The sequence below is a fragment of the Vipera ursinii genome (assembly GCF_947247035.1).
Source record: "Vipera ursinii genome assembly, chromosome: Z".
In the NCBI taxonomy this organism is placed as follows: Eukaryota; Metazoa; Chordata; class Lepidosauria; order Squamata; family Viperidae; genus Vipera; species Vipera ursinii.
Window position 1 is genome coordinate 56476089 of NC_139517.1, and position 17476 is coordinate 56493564.

The 17476-nt window shown below is 46.1% G+C and overlaps 1 protein-coding gene across 4 annotated transcripts in view; it reads left to right on the forward strand.

Annotated features, from left to right (window-relative positions):
- The first annotated feature begins 880 nt into the window (after positions 1-880).
- Positions 881-17476, forward strand: part of GRB10 (growth factor receptor bound protein 10) — a 332636-nt gene continuing 316040 nt past the window's right edge. For 2 of the 4 annotated variants that reach the window (XM_083377119.1, XM_083377123.1), the window contains exon 1: positions 884-1006. The gene's annotated coding sequence lies outside the window, so the exon portion shown is untranslated. Of the gene's footprint in view, positions 1007-1261; positions 1386-17476 lie in introns of those variants that run through there. The other 2 variants (XM_083377121.1, XM_083377120.1) reach the window with 2 other exon arrangements.

A 17476-nucleotide genomic window follows, 5' to 3' on the forward strand; every position in this document is an offset into this window, starting at 1 on the left:
GAAATGAAATATAACTGGATTCTGACACATCCATTACAAAACATACATGTGAATCCAGTCATTAGCAAAAGGTTTAACATAAGCAAGCACTTACAGCATATAAGTCTAATACATTAGAAGTGAGATTTTTTTTATTCCTCCTAAAAAGCTACTGCTTTTTATTATTTTTCCAATAACAGAACATTTCTTTTTGGATAGCTGAAAATATAATAAATTTTTCAGTCTTGTCACTCCACGTGAATAACTGCAGCTATCCTTGGCTTCAGACAGGAGCACTTCTTAGTCCATCTAAAGATGCCAAAAGCTAAAGAATGAATCTAGGCCCTGTGTTAAGTATCTTTCTTTATATATGTGCCAACAACAAACATGAAGGGATGGGGGTCCCTATCTTTTGTTGAAGCAGGCTTTCACTGTTCTGCTGCATCAAAAATTTGGTCAACAGAGAAACAATGCAACTTGCAGTTAACTACGAAAGACTTTTTATAATTTGTTCTAAGAATATTTGCTAGTAGCTAATCCACATATGCTTATTGGGAAATGATTTCTAACTCGTACAAGGAGGCTTCACTCCCAGATACGCCTGCAGAACATTCCAAATTTAACAAAATGAGACTAATCTCAGACTCCAGATCAAACCCACCCATATTAAAGAAGCCTGTAATGTCTTGTATGCTCGGTTACACTTTGGGTGCCGAGGTGCGCGCGCTCCTTGGCTACGTGGGTAAGCTGTTCAGTCTCAGAAAAAGTTACAGGCTCCTAAAATCCGCTGGGAGACTTCCAAACCATACATGGCCGAAGAACTATCGCTTGCGACTGCGTGAAGCAGACAGCGGGAGGCGCGGTGATGGGAGGGCTTAAGGCCCAGTTAAGGGGAGAGAGAGAGGAACGTTGCTGGGTTGGGAAGAGTCAGCTGAGCAACCAAGTGTTAGTTGGCGCCGCCGGCGGCTCGGAGAAATAGTTCCGATTTAATACAAGGAACTTTGAGGAGGAAAGCCAATAACCAACGGTAAATATATGATCGCGAAAGAATAAGACGGCTGTACACTCAGATTAATCTCTTTTTACTCCTACTGGACTTGCTAGGTTATTTGTATGTGGGTTTTTGTGTACGTATGGACGCCAGGAGTTTCTTTTTTGTCTCCCCTCGCTTCCAAGAAAGTTCCGGGTGCTGATGCAAGAGGATCTCCTCCTTGCTTGCCCCGGTTCTTTTTCTTCTTGCACGCCTTTCTTAGTCCGCCCTAAACTTGTTTCGATCTGCACGGTCATAAGGGAGTGTGAAAGGAGGCGGGGGTTCCCAGATCGCTTGAGTTCTCCTTCGCCCAGGAGGAAAGGGAGGCGAAAGGATAAAAAGAGGGGCCATTGGAGGAGAGCTCGAAATTCGGCAGGTAAGTCTTGCCTGGAAAAGTGAGAGGTTGGGTCGTGCCTCGCTTTTCGTTTCTTTGCTGTGATTGAGAAATGGGCTAGTAACTGAGTAAAAGGAGCCTTCTCGTGTGAAGGAGCGAGAGTTCTGTGAGAAAGGCGGCGGTCTTTTTGCTTGCAGCGGGAGCGGGGAGACCCTTCGCTTGCGATTGGGAACTGGGTGGTTTGCGCTGTCTTTTGGGAAGAAAATCCCCTTACGTTTAATAAGCACGCGTTCTCCTTTCTCCTCTCTTTTTGACACGCGCACCTCTGATATGGTGGGGAGGGACTAGAACCCATTGGAAATGCCCCAAACGTGCTGTGTTTCTTTACGGGTGACACAAATTTTCGCTCATTTCACAAAAAAAAGGCAACAAATTTTGGGGCTAGAAACTTTGTTTCTCAAGACTCGGTCTATGTGTCTTTTCCACATTGCATCATAAAGTAAGGGTGGAGTTCATCTTTCTCCTATTCTCCACCTCCCGTCCTAAGTAACTACCGTAGATTTGAGGGGCTTGTCCGGTTATGCCAATCACTTGTGGTTGATAGTGCAGTCTATTCTTTGCCGCGCCCACTTTGGGGAGTCGGTCAATCCAGAGATTGGATGTGGAAGTGGGGCTGGAAAAAGAGGATGCATCTGAAGAGGGAGGCGAAAGAATTGTGGAGCTAATCCGACAGCAACCTGATAAATGTAGTCTTTGAACTGTAATCCAGAAAGATATAAATATGGGCCTTACAAATGCCTTGTTCGCTCCGTAATAGATTTTGATTTGCTAACTATTTATTTCTTCAAAACTGCAGGAGAGTGTTACACTTTCTATTCTCTTTCCCCTAAATAAATATAACACCTACAAATAGTTAATTCCTTTAGAACCAGAGAAGTGGGGGGGGGGGGAATGGCAGAGACCATGTTGTCTGTCTAAATTCAAAGTCTTCTCAGGAATGAAGGCAAATATACCTGTCCCAGGATAATGTTGTAGGATCCAATCTGGGTCTGTCACCAGGACCAGAAGTTTTGTCTTCTGAGCTTTTGGACTAATGCTGGAGCCCATCCTCAGGGAACTTCTCTGAAGGTGAACATACCCCTTCCTTCCCTCTTGCATTAGCACAATATTTGGAACATTGTATTGTGTTCTTTTCTAGATTAGGGCATCCTTAAAATGTACAAGATACCTCATAAAATTAATGTTATTTATTTATGTGTTGTGAAATTTTATAAAAATATAGTCAGTCATGCTTGGCAATCATATCCATAAAGATATTCTTGGAATACATTCTTGTTACTTGCTGGCTGCTTATTATTAGGTAAAGGAAAACTCTGGTCCCTTTTTCTTTTTGTAATAAAGCTAAAGATGTATCACATTTTCAAATAATAGAGTTATCTTTTCAGCAATATATTTTATAATAGATGCAAGCCCTCCTTTATTCCCATAGGTAAATGAGGTAATCTCTCTCTCTCCCCCTCCCCTCCATCTCCCTCCCTCCCTCTCTTTCTGTCTCTCTCTCTCTCTCTCATTTGCAATTTTTGTCTGGATTCTGTAACTTAAGTTCTGGCAGATTCAATTGTTAGACCATTGTTGTATGCATTTGGAATGGTTGGTCATTATTTTGGCTGCAGAAAGTATGTGGTTGCCAAAAATGAGTTAAAGCTAGTAGCAGATGATACTATACTTTTTAATATCAACTTTATAATGCCTTGGTATGATCACACTTGAAATATTGTATCATGTTTTGGTTGCCACGATATAAAAAAAGATATTGAGAACTCTGGAAAGAGTGCAGAGATGAGGGGGTCAACCTATTCTCCAAAGCAATTGAAAGCAGAACAAGAAACAATCGATGGAAACTAATCAAGGAGAGAATCAACCTATAACTATGGAGAAACTTCCTGACAGTGAGAGCTGTTAACCAGTGGAACAGTTTGCATCTAGAAGTTGTGAGTGCTTCATCACTGGAGGTTTCTAAGAATATATTGGACAGCCATTTGGCTGAAATGGTATAGGGCAGAGATGGCGAATCTTTTAGAGACTGAGTGTCCAAACTGCAACCCAAAACCCACTTATGTATTGCTGGGTGGGTGTGGCCAGGGTGGGCATGGCAGTCTGAGTGGGCGTGGCCACTGGATGGGCATAGCTGCAGGGGTCATGGTCATGGCAGATTGGGTGGGCATGACCACCTCGATGTTGATGGTAGGGAAGGACGCCTCTTGGGGCCGGGCAGGATTGGGGGAGATCCAGGGGGGTCTCTGGCAGGTGAGATGGTGGGCAGGAGGCTCATTCTGTGGGGCAAGGCGAGGCAGGGGGGCAGGGCAGGGGTGCCATTGCTGCAAGGCGAGGCTGGGACGGTTGCTGCCTGACACCATTGGCCCCTGCACACACCGAGTGCATGGGGGCCATCAGTATCCACCAGCAGCCACAGCCTGCTGGCCCCTCGACTGGTGCACTTTGGGGCTCCGCAGCCCACTGCCAATACCGGGCCAGCCCTCCAGCAGCAGGCACAGTAGGGGAGGAGGGAAGTGCATGATGCAGACCACCGGATGCACCTACTCCATCCCATCTGTTTTTGCTTGTGGTTGGAGAACAGGTTGCTGCTGATCATCTCCTTGGCCCCCTTGCAGATCTTGCCCTTGGCCCGCATGTGGAGCCTGTTCCCCTCGCACACCTGACACCCCTTAGCCCCTCCTCGGGCTGCCAGTGCCAGCAGCTTGTGCAGGTCCATTAGACTACCACTACTGCCTGGAACACCTGGCCTGCCCAGCACAAAGGAGGTGAAACAGCTGACTAGCAAGTTCGAGCAGAGGTGGTAGAGCATGCCCATGCCAGCAAACCCAAAGGCCACCCCAAGCAGGGAAAGCTGGATCTCCATTGGCGCCATGGCCCCCCAGGCCCAGCTAGGCGTGTGTGCCTTCCCCCATCTCTGCTGGAGCTGGGCGGCCATGACGCTGATGGGCATCTGGTTTTCCCTGCTCGGGGTGGACTTTTGTCTGCTGGCCCTAGGTGTGCTCTACCGCCTCTAAGCAGGGCTTCCTAGCTGACCGCTTCACCTCCTTCATACTGGGCATGCATGCAGCTCTGGGTGGTGGCCTAATGGACCTGTGTGAGTGGCTGGCAGCCGTGGTAGGTACTGAGGTATGCAAGGGGAGCAGAGAAAAAAAACCCCTGATCCCATGTAAGGTAGAATATTTTCTATGCCATACTTTTTAAACTTTCTTTAAAGTTTACTTGCTGGCAGCAAAAAGCCTTGGAGAGCAGAGGAAACCCCCCCCCCCCCGCATCCCATGTAAGGTAGATTATTTTCTCTGCTATACTTTTAAAACTTTCTTTAAAATTTACTTGCTGCAAAATGTGGATCCTTCCCATTCTGTTGCATCAAGTAAAACAGTCTGGCAGCAAAAAGCTTTGGAGAGCAGAGAATCCCCCCCCCATCCCACATAAGGTAGAGGATTTTCTCTGCCATACTTTTTAAACTCCCACCCAACCCTTGAAGAGCGCCCTTATCCCGCCGCCTCTTCTTCTTCGCAATCTGCTGCCACTGCCATGTGCAAGGAAATAAAGGAAGTCTTTTTTGGGGAAAAAAGGTCAGTCAATCAATTCCAACTTTGTGATCTTTTACGTGGCTGCGATGGCAGATCACAAAGGAGCAACAGCACGGGGCTGGGAGTCAGGTAAGGAAAGAAAGGCAATTTCTGGGGGGAGTGAAGATTTGTTTCCTTACCTGCCTCACTTATTCTGAGGCTGCTTTCCACTCAGACATGTTGCTCTTGCCAATGGCCTGACCGCCCACTTCAGTGCCCTCCCCTCCCTGAGCCTCTGGCACTCCACCTGCTGTTTTGGTCAGCCTGCCAGCCCCCACCTCAACACCCTGCCCACCACTGCCCAGCATGGCCACCCCGGGGCTGCAAGGGTTGGCCTGGCATGGGAAGGGCACATGCCCCACCCTCCTGCCACCATGGAGGTTAAGGTTGCTGGGCTCGCCCCCACCCACATGCCCTTGCCTCCTCCAAGCTTTTTTTTATTAACCTGCCATTCAGCTGCATTCCATTTCTCAATTCGCTTCTCAGCCTTTACCATGTGTAAAAAAATAAAAGCTCCATCAGGCTTTCTAACTTCTTGAGATCTCGTGAGAAGTTAGAAAGTCTCATGGAACTTTTTTCCCCTGATAGTCCTACAAACACATGGTGAAGGCTGAGAAGCAAACGGAGAAACAGAATGCAGCTGAAAGGCAGGTTAGTAAAAAAAAACACGCTTGGGGGAGGCAAGGGCATCTGGGTGGGGGCAGGGCAGCAACCTACCCTGCACGGTTTCGGCAGTTGGTCTGGCAGGGGGAGGGAAGCAACTGGTCTACCACCATGCTAGCACTGCTGTGTTGCTTCTCTACCCCATGCACAGGCCCCGCACCACCCCTCGCATGGAGTGCCCTGCTCCCGCCGCTCCCTCCACCCCCACGCAGCACCGTCTTTCTGGCTCCAATGCATCATTTCCTCCACTGCTGTGTGGGACTAAAAATGAAGTTCAATCAACTCCAACTTTGCAAGACCTTTTTTCCCCACAAAATGTTGAAATTGATTGATTTACTGAACTTTTTTTTGCAGGTGGTGGAGGCCTAAAGTGAAAACATTTTATAAAACCCAGCTGAAGGCCTAGGACTGGGGCAATGGTGCGCGTGCCCACAGAGAGGACTCTGCATGCCACCTGTGGCATGCGTGCCATAGGTTTGCCACCACAGTCTTGAGTTGTTGATATTTCTCCCGGCAATCTTAATTCCAATTTTTTATTCATCTAGTCCTGCCTTTCTCATGATGTGCTCTGCATATAAGTTATAACCTTCACCCAGGTTCGCCTGGTGCCCCTGTTGCAGCCCTATCTAGACCGGAATGCCTTACGTACGGTCACTCACGCGCTCGTGACCTCTCGTCTGGACTACTGCAACACTCTCTACATGGGGCTACCCTTGAAGACCACTTGGAGGCTCCAGCTGGTACAGAATGCAGCCGCGAGAGTTGTGTTGGGAGTTTCCCGACACTCCCATGTTACACCTCTGCTCCGCGAGCTGCATTGGCTTTCAGTTGTCTTCCGGGTGAGATTCAAGGTGTTGGTAATGACCTACAAAGCCCTACATGGCATGGGTCCGGAATACCTTGGGGAGCACCTGCGGCCGGCGTCAACTTCCCTCCTCCCAGTACGCTCCCACAGAGAGGGCATCCTCAGGGTGCCACCGGTCAAAGAATGCTGACTGGTGGCCCCCAGGGGGAGGGCGTTCTCTGTGGGTGTGCCGGATTTATGGAACCATCTTCCAGTCGAGCTCCGGATGGCGCCTGACCTCCGCTCCTTCCAGCGTGATCTCAAAACCTACCTTTTTGAACAAGCTGGCCTGGCCTGATGGGATGGGGTTGGGTTTTATTAATGTGTTTTAACCTAGTTTTTAATGTGTTTTAACTTATTTGTGGGCATTTTGTTTAATTGTTTTTAATTTTTGTATCTTGTTTTTTAATATGTATTGCCCTGTTCACCACCCTGAGTCCTTCGGGAGAAGGGCGGTATACAAATAAAATTAATAAATAATAAATAATAAATAATAAATAATAAATAGGCAGGGTGACAGTATACAGCCTTGCCGGACTCCTTTCCCAATTTTGAACCAATCAGTGGTTCCGTGTCCAGTTCTCACTGTTGCTTCCTGGCCCACATTATAGGTTTCTCAAGAGACAAGATGGTCTGATATTCCCCTCTCTTTAACAACTTGTCACAATTTGTTGTGATCCACAAAATCAAAAGCTTTAGCATAGTCAGTGAAGGAGAAGTAGATGTTTTTCTGGAACTCCCTAGCTTTCTCCATAATCCAGCGTATGTTGGCAATTTGAAAGGTAAATGCCAAATAGATATTAAGGAAGATCCAGAGTTGTCACTTCAGGCACAAATGGCTCAAATGTATCCTACTTCGGATACATTCTACAAAACCTAACTCTCTGGAGAAAGTACTAGTGCTAAGAAAGGTGAAAGGAAAGAGTAGAAGATGACCAGCAGCCATATTCAGTTACAATAGCAATTATTTCACCATTGAAAGACCCGAAAGTCCAAGTTAAGGATGGATCATCATAGTGATCACTAGGAATAACAAAATAGCATGATGGTGTATGATAAATTAATACATGGCTAACTTAGTGTCCCATAATAATTGTCAGGTTTTTCAAGATCACATGCTTCCTTATGAAGAGTTTATGAAAAGTTCTTAAGAAAAATGGCAAAGAAAGTGCATTTAAAAATAGTTAAAAATAGGGGTAAAGTAATCATGATTTCTCTTTTTGTGGTTGTATAAGAATATAAGAGAAGGATGCAGAATATAGGAATATAAGAGAAGGATGCAGATATTTTAATTAAGCTTATTAAAACTACTGCCTAAAGCATGCAGGCATGCTGGCTGAGGAATTCTGGGAGTTGAAGTCCATGAGTCATAAAAGGGCTGAGTTTGAAGACCCCTGGCCTAAAGGAATAAAAAAGTGGTTGGCTTTGGTATTTTCATGGCATACCTATGTAATTTTATTGAAGCTATATGGAAACTGCTACTACCCTCTAGGATTTTTTTTCTTTTTTATAGCTCTGATATTTCTCATCCAAGCACTGATGTTTTAGTGTTTGCAGATACTGTATCTTATAAATGGTCATTTATTTCCAGGACCTCTTTAAAAATACAATAACTGACAGCTGCTTGAAAATTAAAGTGGAAAAGTAATGTGGATTGATGTTCAGCTTACTCAGATTTAAGTCCATTTTCAGAGGCTCACTGGGTGACTTTGGGCCAATAGCTGCCTCTCTACCCAGTAACACTCTGTTATGGGGAAAAATCAGAGAAGGAAAGTCCAGGTACCAATGTTATATCATTAAACTATAGGGTCCTCTTCTCTCTTCTCTGTCTGTCTTGTCTTGTAAGCTGATTAGATGTACTTTGGTTTGAGATGGGAATGAAGTATGGATCTTCTCAGTGGCCAGCCCAGATAGGTCAGATCAGTTCCTTCTCAATTATCTTGAAAGTTTTTTTGTTTGCCAGATTTTGAGAGTGGCCGTAATGCTTTAGCTACAGCAGTTGTTTATATTTACGCTCTTGAATATTGAATGTTTACATATAATGTTTTTTGTGATATTTTGTCCTGAATGACTTGTGAGCAGCAGGTATACAAATCTTTACAAATAAATAAACCTGAATAATAAATAGTGAGGTTTGCATCTTTTCACAGCTCAAATCTCTAGTAGCACATACAAACCCACCTGCCTCTCCTGGTGGAAGTGACATGGTGCAGCAGGCCATGTGGTTTCCTGCTGGACAGGGTTGTTGTGAGGCAGGTATCAGGGGAACAATAAGACATTCCCCCAAAATAAGACCTACTTCTCTTTTGGAAGCAAAAAAATAAAATAAAATAAGACCGAGTCTTATTTTCAGGGAAACATGGTATATTAGAAAGGCATTCACTTGCATCCTCATTCTTGATAGCAATCACTACTAACTCCTAACTCTGAGCCCCAGAAATATTATTGGAGAGTTTTAATCATTTATTTCTGATGTTCTTGTAACTGATAACTATAAGGTGTAACATACTCCACTTAACTTGCCTGTCTCTGTGAAGCACATACTATTACCTTACCATAGAAGAAAGTGTATTACAGTATATACATCTGAAGACTATTGAAATCAAAGCGGTGACAAGTACTTTATGATGAACATTAAACTTCAAGGGAGGTGGTGGGGGAGCCATCAACTCTTTACTAAAAATAGAAATGTTTGACTTGTGCTTTGCTATTTAGTTTGTTCACTGATTTTTTCTACCACCACTTTTTCCCTCCTTGGGTTGGCAGTGACTAAGAAAGTTTTGTTTGTCCTTGTGGAGATGTGGGAAATATAAATCAGATTTTTACCAAGACAAAGTAACTTTTTTAGTAAAAAAAAGTACTTGGACTTTCAGAACAAGCAGAACAAGCAGATAAATTTTAGCCTGTTCTCTATGAAAAACTAATGGGAGATATGTTTGCTCTTTGAAATGTAGAGAATGTATATCACCACAGTCTTTTATTTTTGTATAACAGATAAACCTCTCCTAATTATGGGTCGTCCTTGACTTATGACCACAATTGGAACTGGAATCTTGGCCATTGAGCAAAGTAATTATTAAGCAAGATGCCCATGTGACTGCTTTGCTCAATTACTCCAATCCCAGCATTCTAGGTTGCCATCATTGGGCAACTTGTTGGGATATTTAGCAGTTGTAGCAAAAGAATTGCCTGTCAAATTCAGATCCTCTCCCTTCCTCATGCACAAAGGGAATTGCTCCAGTGGGCTGCAGGAATGGAGCTTGGATCTTTAGAGTTTGAGTGTAGTTTCTGCATATAGTGGAGGAACTTGATTCACTTCTGTGCTCAGATGGAAACCACTCTAGTGGGCTGCAGAAATGGAGCTTGGATCTTTAGGATCTGAAATCTGTTTCTGCACCCCACCAAAAAAGTTTAGTTTCCTTTGGCTGGCAGCTCTTTCAGCCAGCCTCCAAGGGGAGACAAAGTCTTCTTAGAAGGCGGCAGCTGTTGCAACCTTCCCTGACAATTTTCCACTGACTTTCTGAGAAGATTGCAAATGGCAATCAAATGGTGGTGGAGAACTGGTTTAAGTGTGAACAGGTTGACAAGAACCCAGATTGCAGTCACCTGACTAAAGTGTCTGGAAACTTTATGTGAGGTTTTCTCACGATGAATCGTTAAAGGAGCTTCCAAGCAAAGGCATCACGCAGAGATGCAATCATACTTAGCTTTATTCATGATAGATCAAAGAGAAAGAAATACTTGGCATGAAAGCATTCATGCCTGCGTGTAAGAGAGAAATAAAATAAAACAAAACAAGCTAGTATTACATGACTAAAATAGAGGTTAGGAGTAGAGATAGGACTGGAACAAAAAAGAGAATCAGAGAAGCTAGAAGCTAGAACAAAGAGCAGCCCCTCGTGCAGAGGTATTTATGGGGGGTCTTGGCCCCTCCTTGACCATAAAACACTCTCACCAATGGGGCTGTGGGTCTGAGACCCTTGGCTCATCAGTGGAAGCGAAGAAACCTCTTTGCCTCCATCTGGTGACCCTTTTGGGGAACTGCCAATGGCTGGCACTAAACATCTAACAATTCCCCTTCTTGCCAGCCAATGACAGGGACCAGTGAATGTATGTGAGGGGCGAGCAGGTGTCATAGACATGTATGAAAACATTCAGAAGGCCAAACACAAACGCTTACACAGAAGGTTGTGCCGGTCAATGGGAACAGGTTTGGTAAACAGATCAGCTATCTGGTCAGCTGTATTACAGTGCTCAACATGTATAAAACCCCTTTTGGTAAGCTGCCTGACATTTTTGTAGCGTATGTCTATATGGCGAGATCTAGATCCTACTGCATAAGCCTCTGAGATTGCAATGGCAGCTGTGTTATCCTCTAGAATTTGGATGGGCAGAGGGGGAGATGCCCAGATGCTTGTTATCAGCTCATTGAACCAAGTCAAATCATTGGCCGTGTCTGACAGGCTGGCATATTCAGCCTCGGCCGTGGAGCAAGAAATAAATTTTTGCTGCCTAACATTCCAATGTACTGGGCAGCCATTTAGCAATATGAGGAAACCGGAAGTGCTCCGTCTAGTTTTGGTGTCGCCAGCCCAGTCTGCGTCTGAGTAAGCGGAGAGCTGGGCCGTCTTCCCCTTCTCTGGTTCTAGCATAAGGAGGGCATCAGCTGTGCCCTTTAGGTATCTAAGTACCCTTTTAACAGCAGTCCAGTGGAATTGCTTTGGGTGTTCCACATGCCTGGACAATAGATTCACAGCTAAAGTTATGTCAGGTCTGCTCCAATTGCTGATGTATAGCAAGGAGCCAATCACAGATCTGTAAAGCGTGTTATCTGTGAACTCAGGACCGTCCTTATGGGTGTGGTTGTAAAAATCGGTTTGCATTGGGCTATGCGTAGGATTAGATTCTGTCATTTTGCATTTGGCCAGTAATTCCTCTATCTTTTCTTTTTGAGATAGAGCGAACCCCCCTTTAGTGGCCAAAATATGCACACCCAAGTACTTGTCAACCCGCCCCAAAGACTTCAGAGTAAATTTTTCTTCCAGGGCCTTGGCAAATTCATCACACCCTTTCTTGTTTGGCCCTACATATAATAGATCATCCACATAAACTAACACCCGTTCTGTGGTACCCTTGGAATTGCGTGTGAAAACACATTGATCTGCATTAGATGTATGAAAACCAACTCGTTCTAAACTCTTTTTAAGACAGTCATACCATAATTTCCCTGACTGCTTAAGACCATATAACCCTTTGTGAAGCAACCATGTATTTCCCCCTTCTTGCTGGTAGCCAGGTGGGGCCCTCACGTAGATTTGCCGGTCCAAGTTGGCGTGGAGGTAAGCTGTCTGGATGTCGAATTGGAAGACTTCTTCTCCCAGAGCGGCTGCAGTCACGAGGGCGGCCTTGACGCTCTCTGCCCGAACGGTTGGAGAGTAAGTCTCCGAGTAGTCCTCCATATAATGCTGAGCGAAGCCCTGGGCTACCAAACGGGCCTTATACAGGTAGAGGCCATTGGCAAGTGGTTTTGCCTTGTAAACCCACCTTGTGCCAATGACTTTCCTCTCCTTTGGAGGTTGCTGGGGGGTGAAGACCTTAAGTTGTTTCAGGCTCTGCATTTCCTTCTCCATCGCGAGCTGCCATTTCTCTTGCTCTTCGATGGGCAGCTCCTTGATGTCAGAGAAGGATTTTGGGGTGACCACAACGCTGTTGACAGAAGCTATGTGGCCAATGTCAATTCTCTTTGGCGGGACCCCCTTGTTGGACCGCTTTGACCTCCTTACCTTCTGCCACTCACCGCTCTTTTCTTCTGCGGGTCTCTGAGGTGTCGCTGGGGGTGAAGATGGCGTGTCTTCCTCCGTGGGACTGGACGCATCTTCATCTTGTTCCTCATTTTCGTCGGTGGCAGGGTACGGGGTCGCCTCTGGTGATGTCGCGGTCGGTGTGTCCTTGCTGGGTCGGTTGGCATATGGGCTCAGATCATTTGAGTGGATCTGGGTCCAATTGGAATCCTCTTCGAAAGAGGCAGATTGGGAAGTCACAGGCCTGCCCCCTTCTCCCAGGAAACGATAGGCCTTGGAGCCAGGAGCATAGCCCAAGAACCTTAGTCTCTGAGAAACAGGTTTCCCCTTCTTCCGTAGCTGCTTGGGGATATGCACCCATGCATAGGAACCAAACACATGCAAATGTGCCAGATTTGGTTTCCTACCATGAACCAGGAAATATGGGGTCTGGTTCACAACACTGCTCCAGGTGCGGTTTAAAGTGTAATTGGCATAATGAATTGCCTCCCCCCAGTATGATTCTGCGACACCCGCGTCTGCAATCAGACTACGCATCATGGTTTGCAGGATTCCATTCCTTTTCTCAGCTACACCATTTTGCGATGGGGTGAACGGTGCAGTTAGGAAATGACGGATGCCCTTATGCCTTACCCAGTCCTGGAACTTCTGAGACATGAACTCAGCCCCACGATCGCTCTGCAATTGTGCGATCTTGGTCTTGTACTGGGTCTCTACGAAGTTGTACAGCGACTTTATGGCGTCAAAGGCTTCAGATTTCTCTGTGAGAGTATACACGTGGCCGTAACGTGAAAAATCATCAACGGCAGTGAGAAAATACCTTTTCTTTCCTAGGGATGGTGTAAAAGGCCCAACCAAATCAACATGTACTAGTTGGTAAGGGTATTGGGTCTTACGTGATGACACCTTTGATGTAGGAGCAGCTTTCCTCTTTGTTTTCTTGCAAACGGCACAGTCCAGAAACACGTCACAGTCCTTGAGCTGGACTCCCTCAGCAAACTCTCCCATCTTTTTAACTACAGGGAAGCTTGCATGTCCTAGCCTTCTGTGCATGAGGTGGACGCACTTATTGTGCATTGGCTTTCCCATGGACACTCTCTTGGCTCTTATTGCTTTGAGTGGTGCTGTAGGTGCCTGCTGAGATTCAGGCTCCTTGCCCACACTGCCCTTGGAAAGCCTTGGGGCAGGTTGTGGTGCCTTGGGAGAAAAATATGGCAAGCCATTTATTATTGTAATATTTCCAATGACCTTCTGGTCTCGGGTGACATGACCTCCCCCCTTGCGAAATAGGACTTCCACTTTGTCATCGTCACACAATTTGGTGATGCTCAAAAGGTTGTTGGCTATAGAAGGCGCGTGCAAGACACCCTCTACTTTTCCAAGTCCAGGTAGAGAAACGACACCCTCCCCAACAACTGAGGCAGTATCACCGTTTGCAACCTTGACAGATGAGGTAATTTTCTTTAACCTTTTAAAACCTTGACTCATATTAGTAATGTGAGAAGAAGCTCCAGAGTCCAGTAACCATAAGTCAGTGGAGCTATCAGCCTTTGTTGTGGGGGTGAGGGAACAAGTATGCAGTGAATGTCCTTTGCCCCTGCCACGCCCCCTTACTTGCCCCTTCCCTCTTACTTGATTGGGACCACGTTTAGGGGCTTGATGTTGATGGGGGCAGTCTTTCTTGAGGTGCTCCTCAGAGCCACAGATGAAACATTTAAGCAGAGCATTAACTTGCTCTGAGTTGTGGCGCCCCCTTCTGGCTTGCTGAGTGGTGACTCTAGCGTATTCTCCAGCATTTCTCCTTCTCCGATCTTCTTCGATCAGTCTCCCTGTGAGGTAGGACAGATTTATGTCTTCCCTCTTGACCGCTTCGAGTGAAACAATGAAATTGCTCCAACTCCTGTCTAGGGAAGTAAAAATTATGGAGAGCATGCTCACATCAGACACAGGAAAATCTCTGGAAATCAATTCTGCCCTGAGTGCCTTTAATTTTGCAAGATGTTCAGGCATGCTGGCACCAAATTTCAGTTTGGTTGTATAAAGCTCAGTTGTATATCTGGTGATGGAACCAATGGTATCGCTGTTGAATAATTTGAATAACAGATCCCAGACCTGAGCAGCTCTGAGACCAGCTGGGATACTAGGGAACAAGTTATTATCCAGGGAACTGAGTAGAGCAGAATAAGCCTGCAAGTGTAGCAGCTCTTCTTGACGTCCCCATGGGGAAGGGGGTGGTTTTCGAACCATCTGTAGAATCCCATGCTTTAAGAGATATAGCTGTATATCTTTACTCCAACTGCTATAATTTTCTCCTGCTATTTGCAGTTTTTTAAAATCACTAGGTAGGTCTGTGACCAGGAACTCAGACCCATATTTAAAAAATTCTGAGATGGGCATTGATGTAAAAGGAAGCGGAAAAACGCTTACTCCTGAAGCTGTTTCTGCATTGAAAGGGGACACTCTTTTTTCTTGTTGCTTATTTAGCAATTCCATATGGGCGTGCCCGGAGACCATGTGATCAGGGGGAGGGCGTTGTTCAGGGTTTCTCCCTTCTTCCCATGAGGCATTGGGGGGGCGGAGCCCAGATTTACCAGCCCGGGGTTGTTTGAATGGATCCTCCCGAGAATTAAAACCACATGGATTTTCATCATTGCCTGGCTTGCCTTGAGGAGCCCATTGCTGGTTCTGAAGACCTGAAGAGGAGGTGGGAGGCCGCAGGGGTTGATTGTTGGGAGGCTGCAGGCTGGATTCCCCCCGGCAGTTGGGCTCTGGGGAGAGGATGGGAGGCCTTGGAGGGGGGGTGGGCACCCCCGATGTCTGTGTGGCCGCTGTCTTGCTAACCTCTAAGGCAGTGGCCAGAGCTTGCATGGCTGTCTGGAGAGCCGTTTTAACAGTTTTGGCTGGGCAGATCTCATTGCTATCATAGCATTTAAGGCTTTGTGGGGGGGAGAAATCAGGAATATGCATGCTGTCTTGCTCGGATGCCAGGAATTGCATGTCATTCAGGCTGGATGCCAGTGACTGCAGGCTATTTTGGTTGGAAGCCAGAGATTGCTGGCTTTCCAGACTTAAAGAAGTCAAGTCTTTGTTAGACCGTGTGGGGGCCGCCATCTTGTTTCCTGTGCCAGACCACGTGGGCGGAGCCATCTTGTTTCCGCTTGCCCCCGGAAGCTGTAGCTCACGGCTGGGAGGGGGGGTTCCCGCCAAGATCCCTGGGGTCCCGGGGTCACTAAGGGTGGCAGGCGCCATATTTGGGAGCCTCGTGGTCTCTTCGTTTTCCTGGGCTGCCTTCCCCCTCCCTTTCCCCTGCATTGCAAGGATCTCTTTAAGCAGCTCTTCACGTTCCTGTGCAGTCAGTTTACTCACGCGGCGTTTGGTCTCAGCCAGGTCCGTCTCTGCAGCATCTGAGCAGCCTTGGACAGTTTGCAAACCTTGTATGCTCTCCTCTGTGGCGTTCAGTTGTAGAGAGGCACGTGAAGGGGTCCTAGACGCTCTGCTGGATCCTCTGACGGGATGAAGGTCATTTGCGCTTTCATCTGCAGCTGAGGTTGCCTCAGGAACTGAAGTCTTGGATGTAGGCAGGGAGGCTGTCTTCGATCGATGACTCCTGGTCACGATGGGAGAAATCCTGCCATCTGTTATAAATGGATTGGAGCCGGGCCTTTCAGACATCTTGTTGGCTAGTTCCTGGCTGGCTTGGAAGCTTTCCTTTAAACCATGCTCTGACTACCAACTTGTGAGGTTTTCTCACGATGAATCGTTAAAGGAGCTTCCAAGCAAAGGCATCACGCAGAGATGCAATCATATTTAGCTTTATTCATGATAGATCAAAGAGAAAGAAATACTTGGCATGAAAGCATTCATGCCTGCGTGTAAGAGAGAAATAAAATAAAACAAAACAAGCTAGTATTACATGACTAAAATAGAGGTTAGGAGTAGAGATAGGACTGGAACAAAAAAGAGAATCAGAGAAGCTAGAACAAAGAGCAGCCCCTCGTGCAGAGGTATTTATGGGGGGTCTTGGCCCCTCCTTGACCATAAAACACTCTCACCAATGGGGCTGTGGGTCTGAGACCCTTGGCTCATCAGTGGAAGCGAAGAAACCTCTTTGCCTCCATCTGATGACCCTTTTGGGGAACTGCCAATGGCTGGCACTAAACATCTAACACTTTAACTGTTCATAAAGCATCCTTTCCAAGGTTGTTGTCATTCCAGACTGCTGCTAAATGAACAGTGGTAAATCAAGGTCTACATGTGCTGTGAAAATTTTTAGTTTTACTGAGTGGAGTTAACTTACACAGGAATTCATATATTGGAATGATTGAATAGGAAATAAAAAATCCACCTTATTTTCCTCATGTAGCTGTGCCTTCAGGAATCTGAAACATAGAAGTATGAATGAAATTCATCTTTTCTTTGAATCCCAGACATCAGTACAGGTAGTCTTTGATTATCAATCACAATTGGGAATCTCAATTTTTGGTGAGTGAGACGAGAAGCCCATGTGACTGTTTACCTAAATGGCTACAATCCCAATACTTCTAGTTACTCTAGAGGTAAGCTGATGCCCTATCCGGATTGCCTCAGCGCAAGCAAGTCATTGACTCTATTATGCCAGCATCCCAGGTTGTCTCTCAGATAATGCCACAGAAAACCCCACCCGCAAAAGCGCCTAATAAGCCTGGGGGAACCCTTAACATATGCTTTTGTTTAAATCGCAGGACTACTCCTTTCTATTAAGAGGGGCTGGATGTCAATGCTCTGACAACTGGGAATCAGCAGCCATTTTACCTTTGTTTTTAGAGTGCCTTTTTTACTGTTTTGCAGTTTAGATGTAGAAGTGGGGGCTTTGTTGGTAATAGTGACAGTCAGGGCTACCCCGATCTCAGTAACAGGGCTCTCCCTGCACCAGGATAGTCTGGGCTGCGGTGATGCGGGTAACGATTGGGACTCTCATAGGGGCGATGGCACTCAGGGCTAATATACTGTTCTTGGTGTCTAAGGCTGTCACCACGATGACGGGCAGGGCTCAGTTTCATCTATCGGAACCATGACACAGTCATTAAGTGATCTCCCAGATTGTTAAATGGATGGAAGGGTACTGTTTCAGAAGGCTGCAGTAATGGTATTAGTATCATTGGGATGTGTTTTCCCTTTTTGCAGCCTTTTAGAGGAGTTGCTCTCCCCTTTGTGATT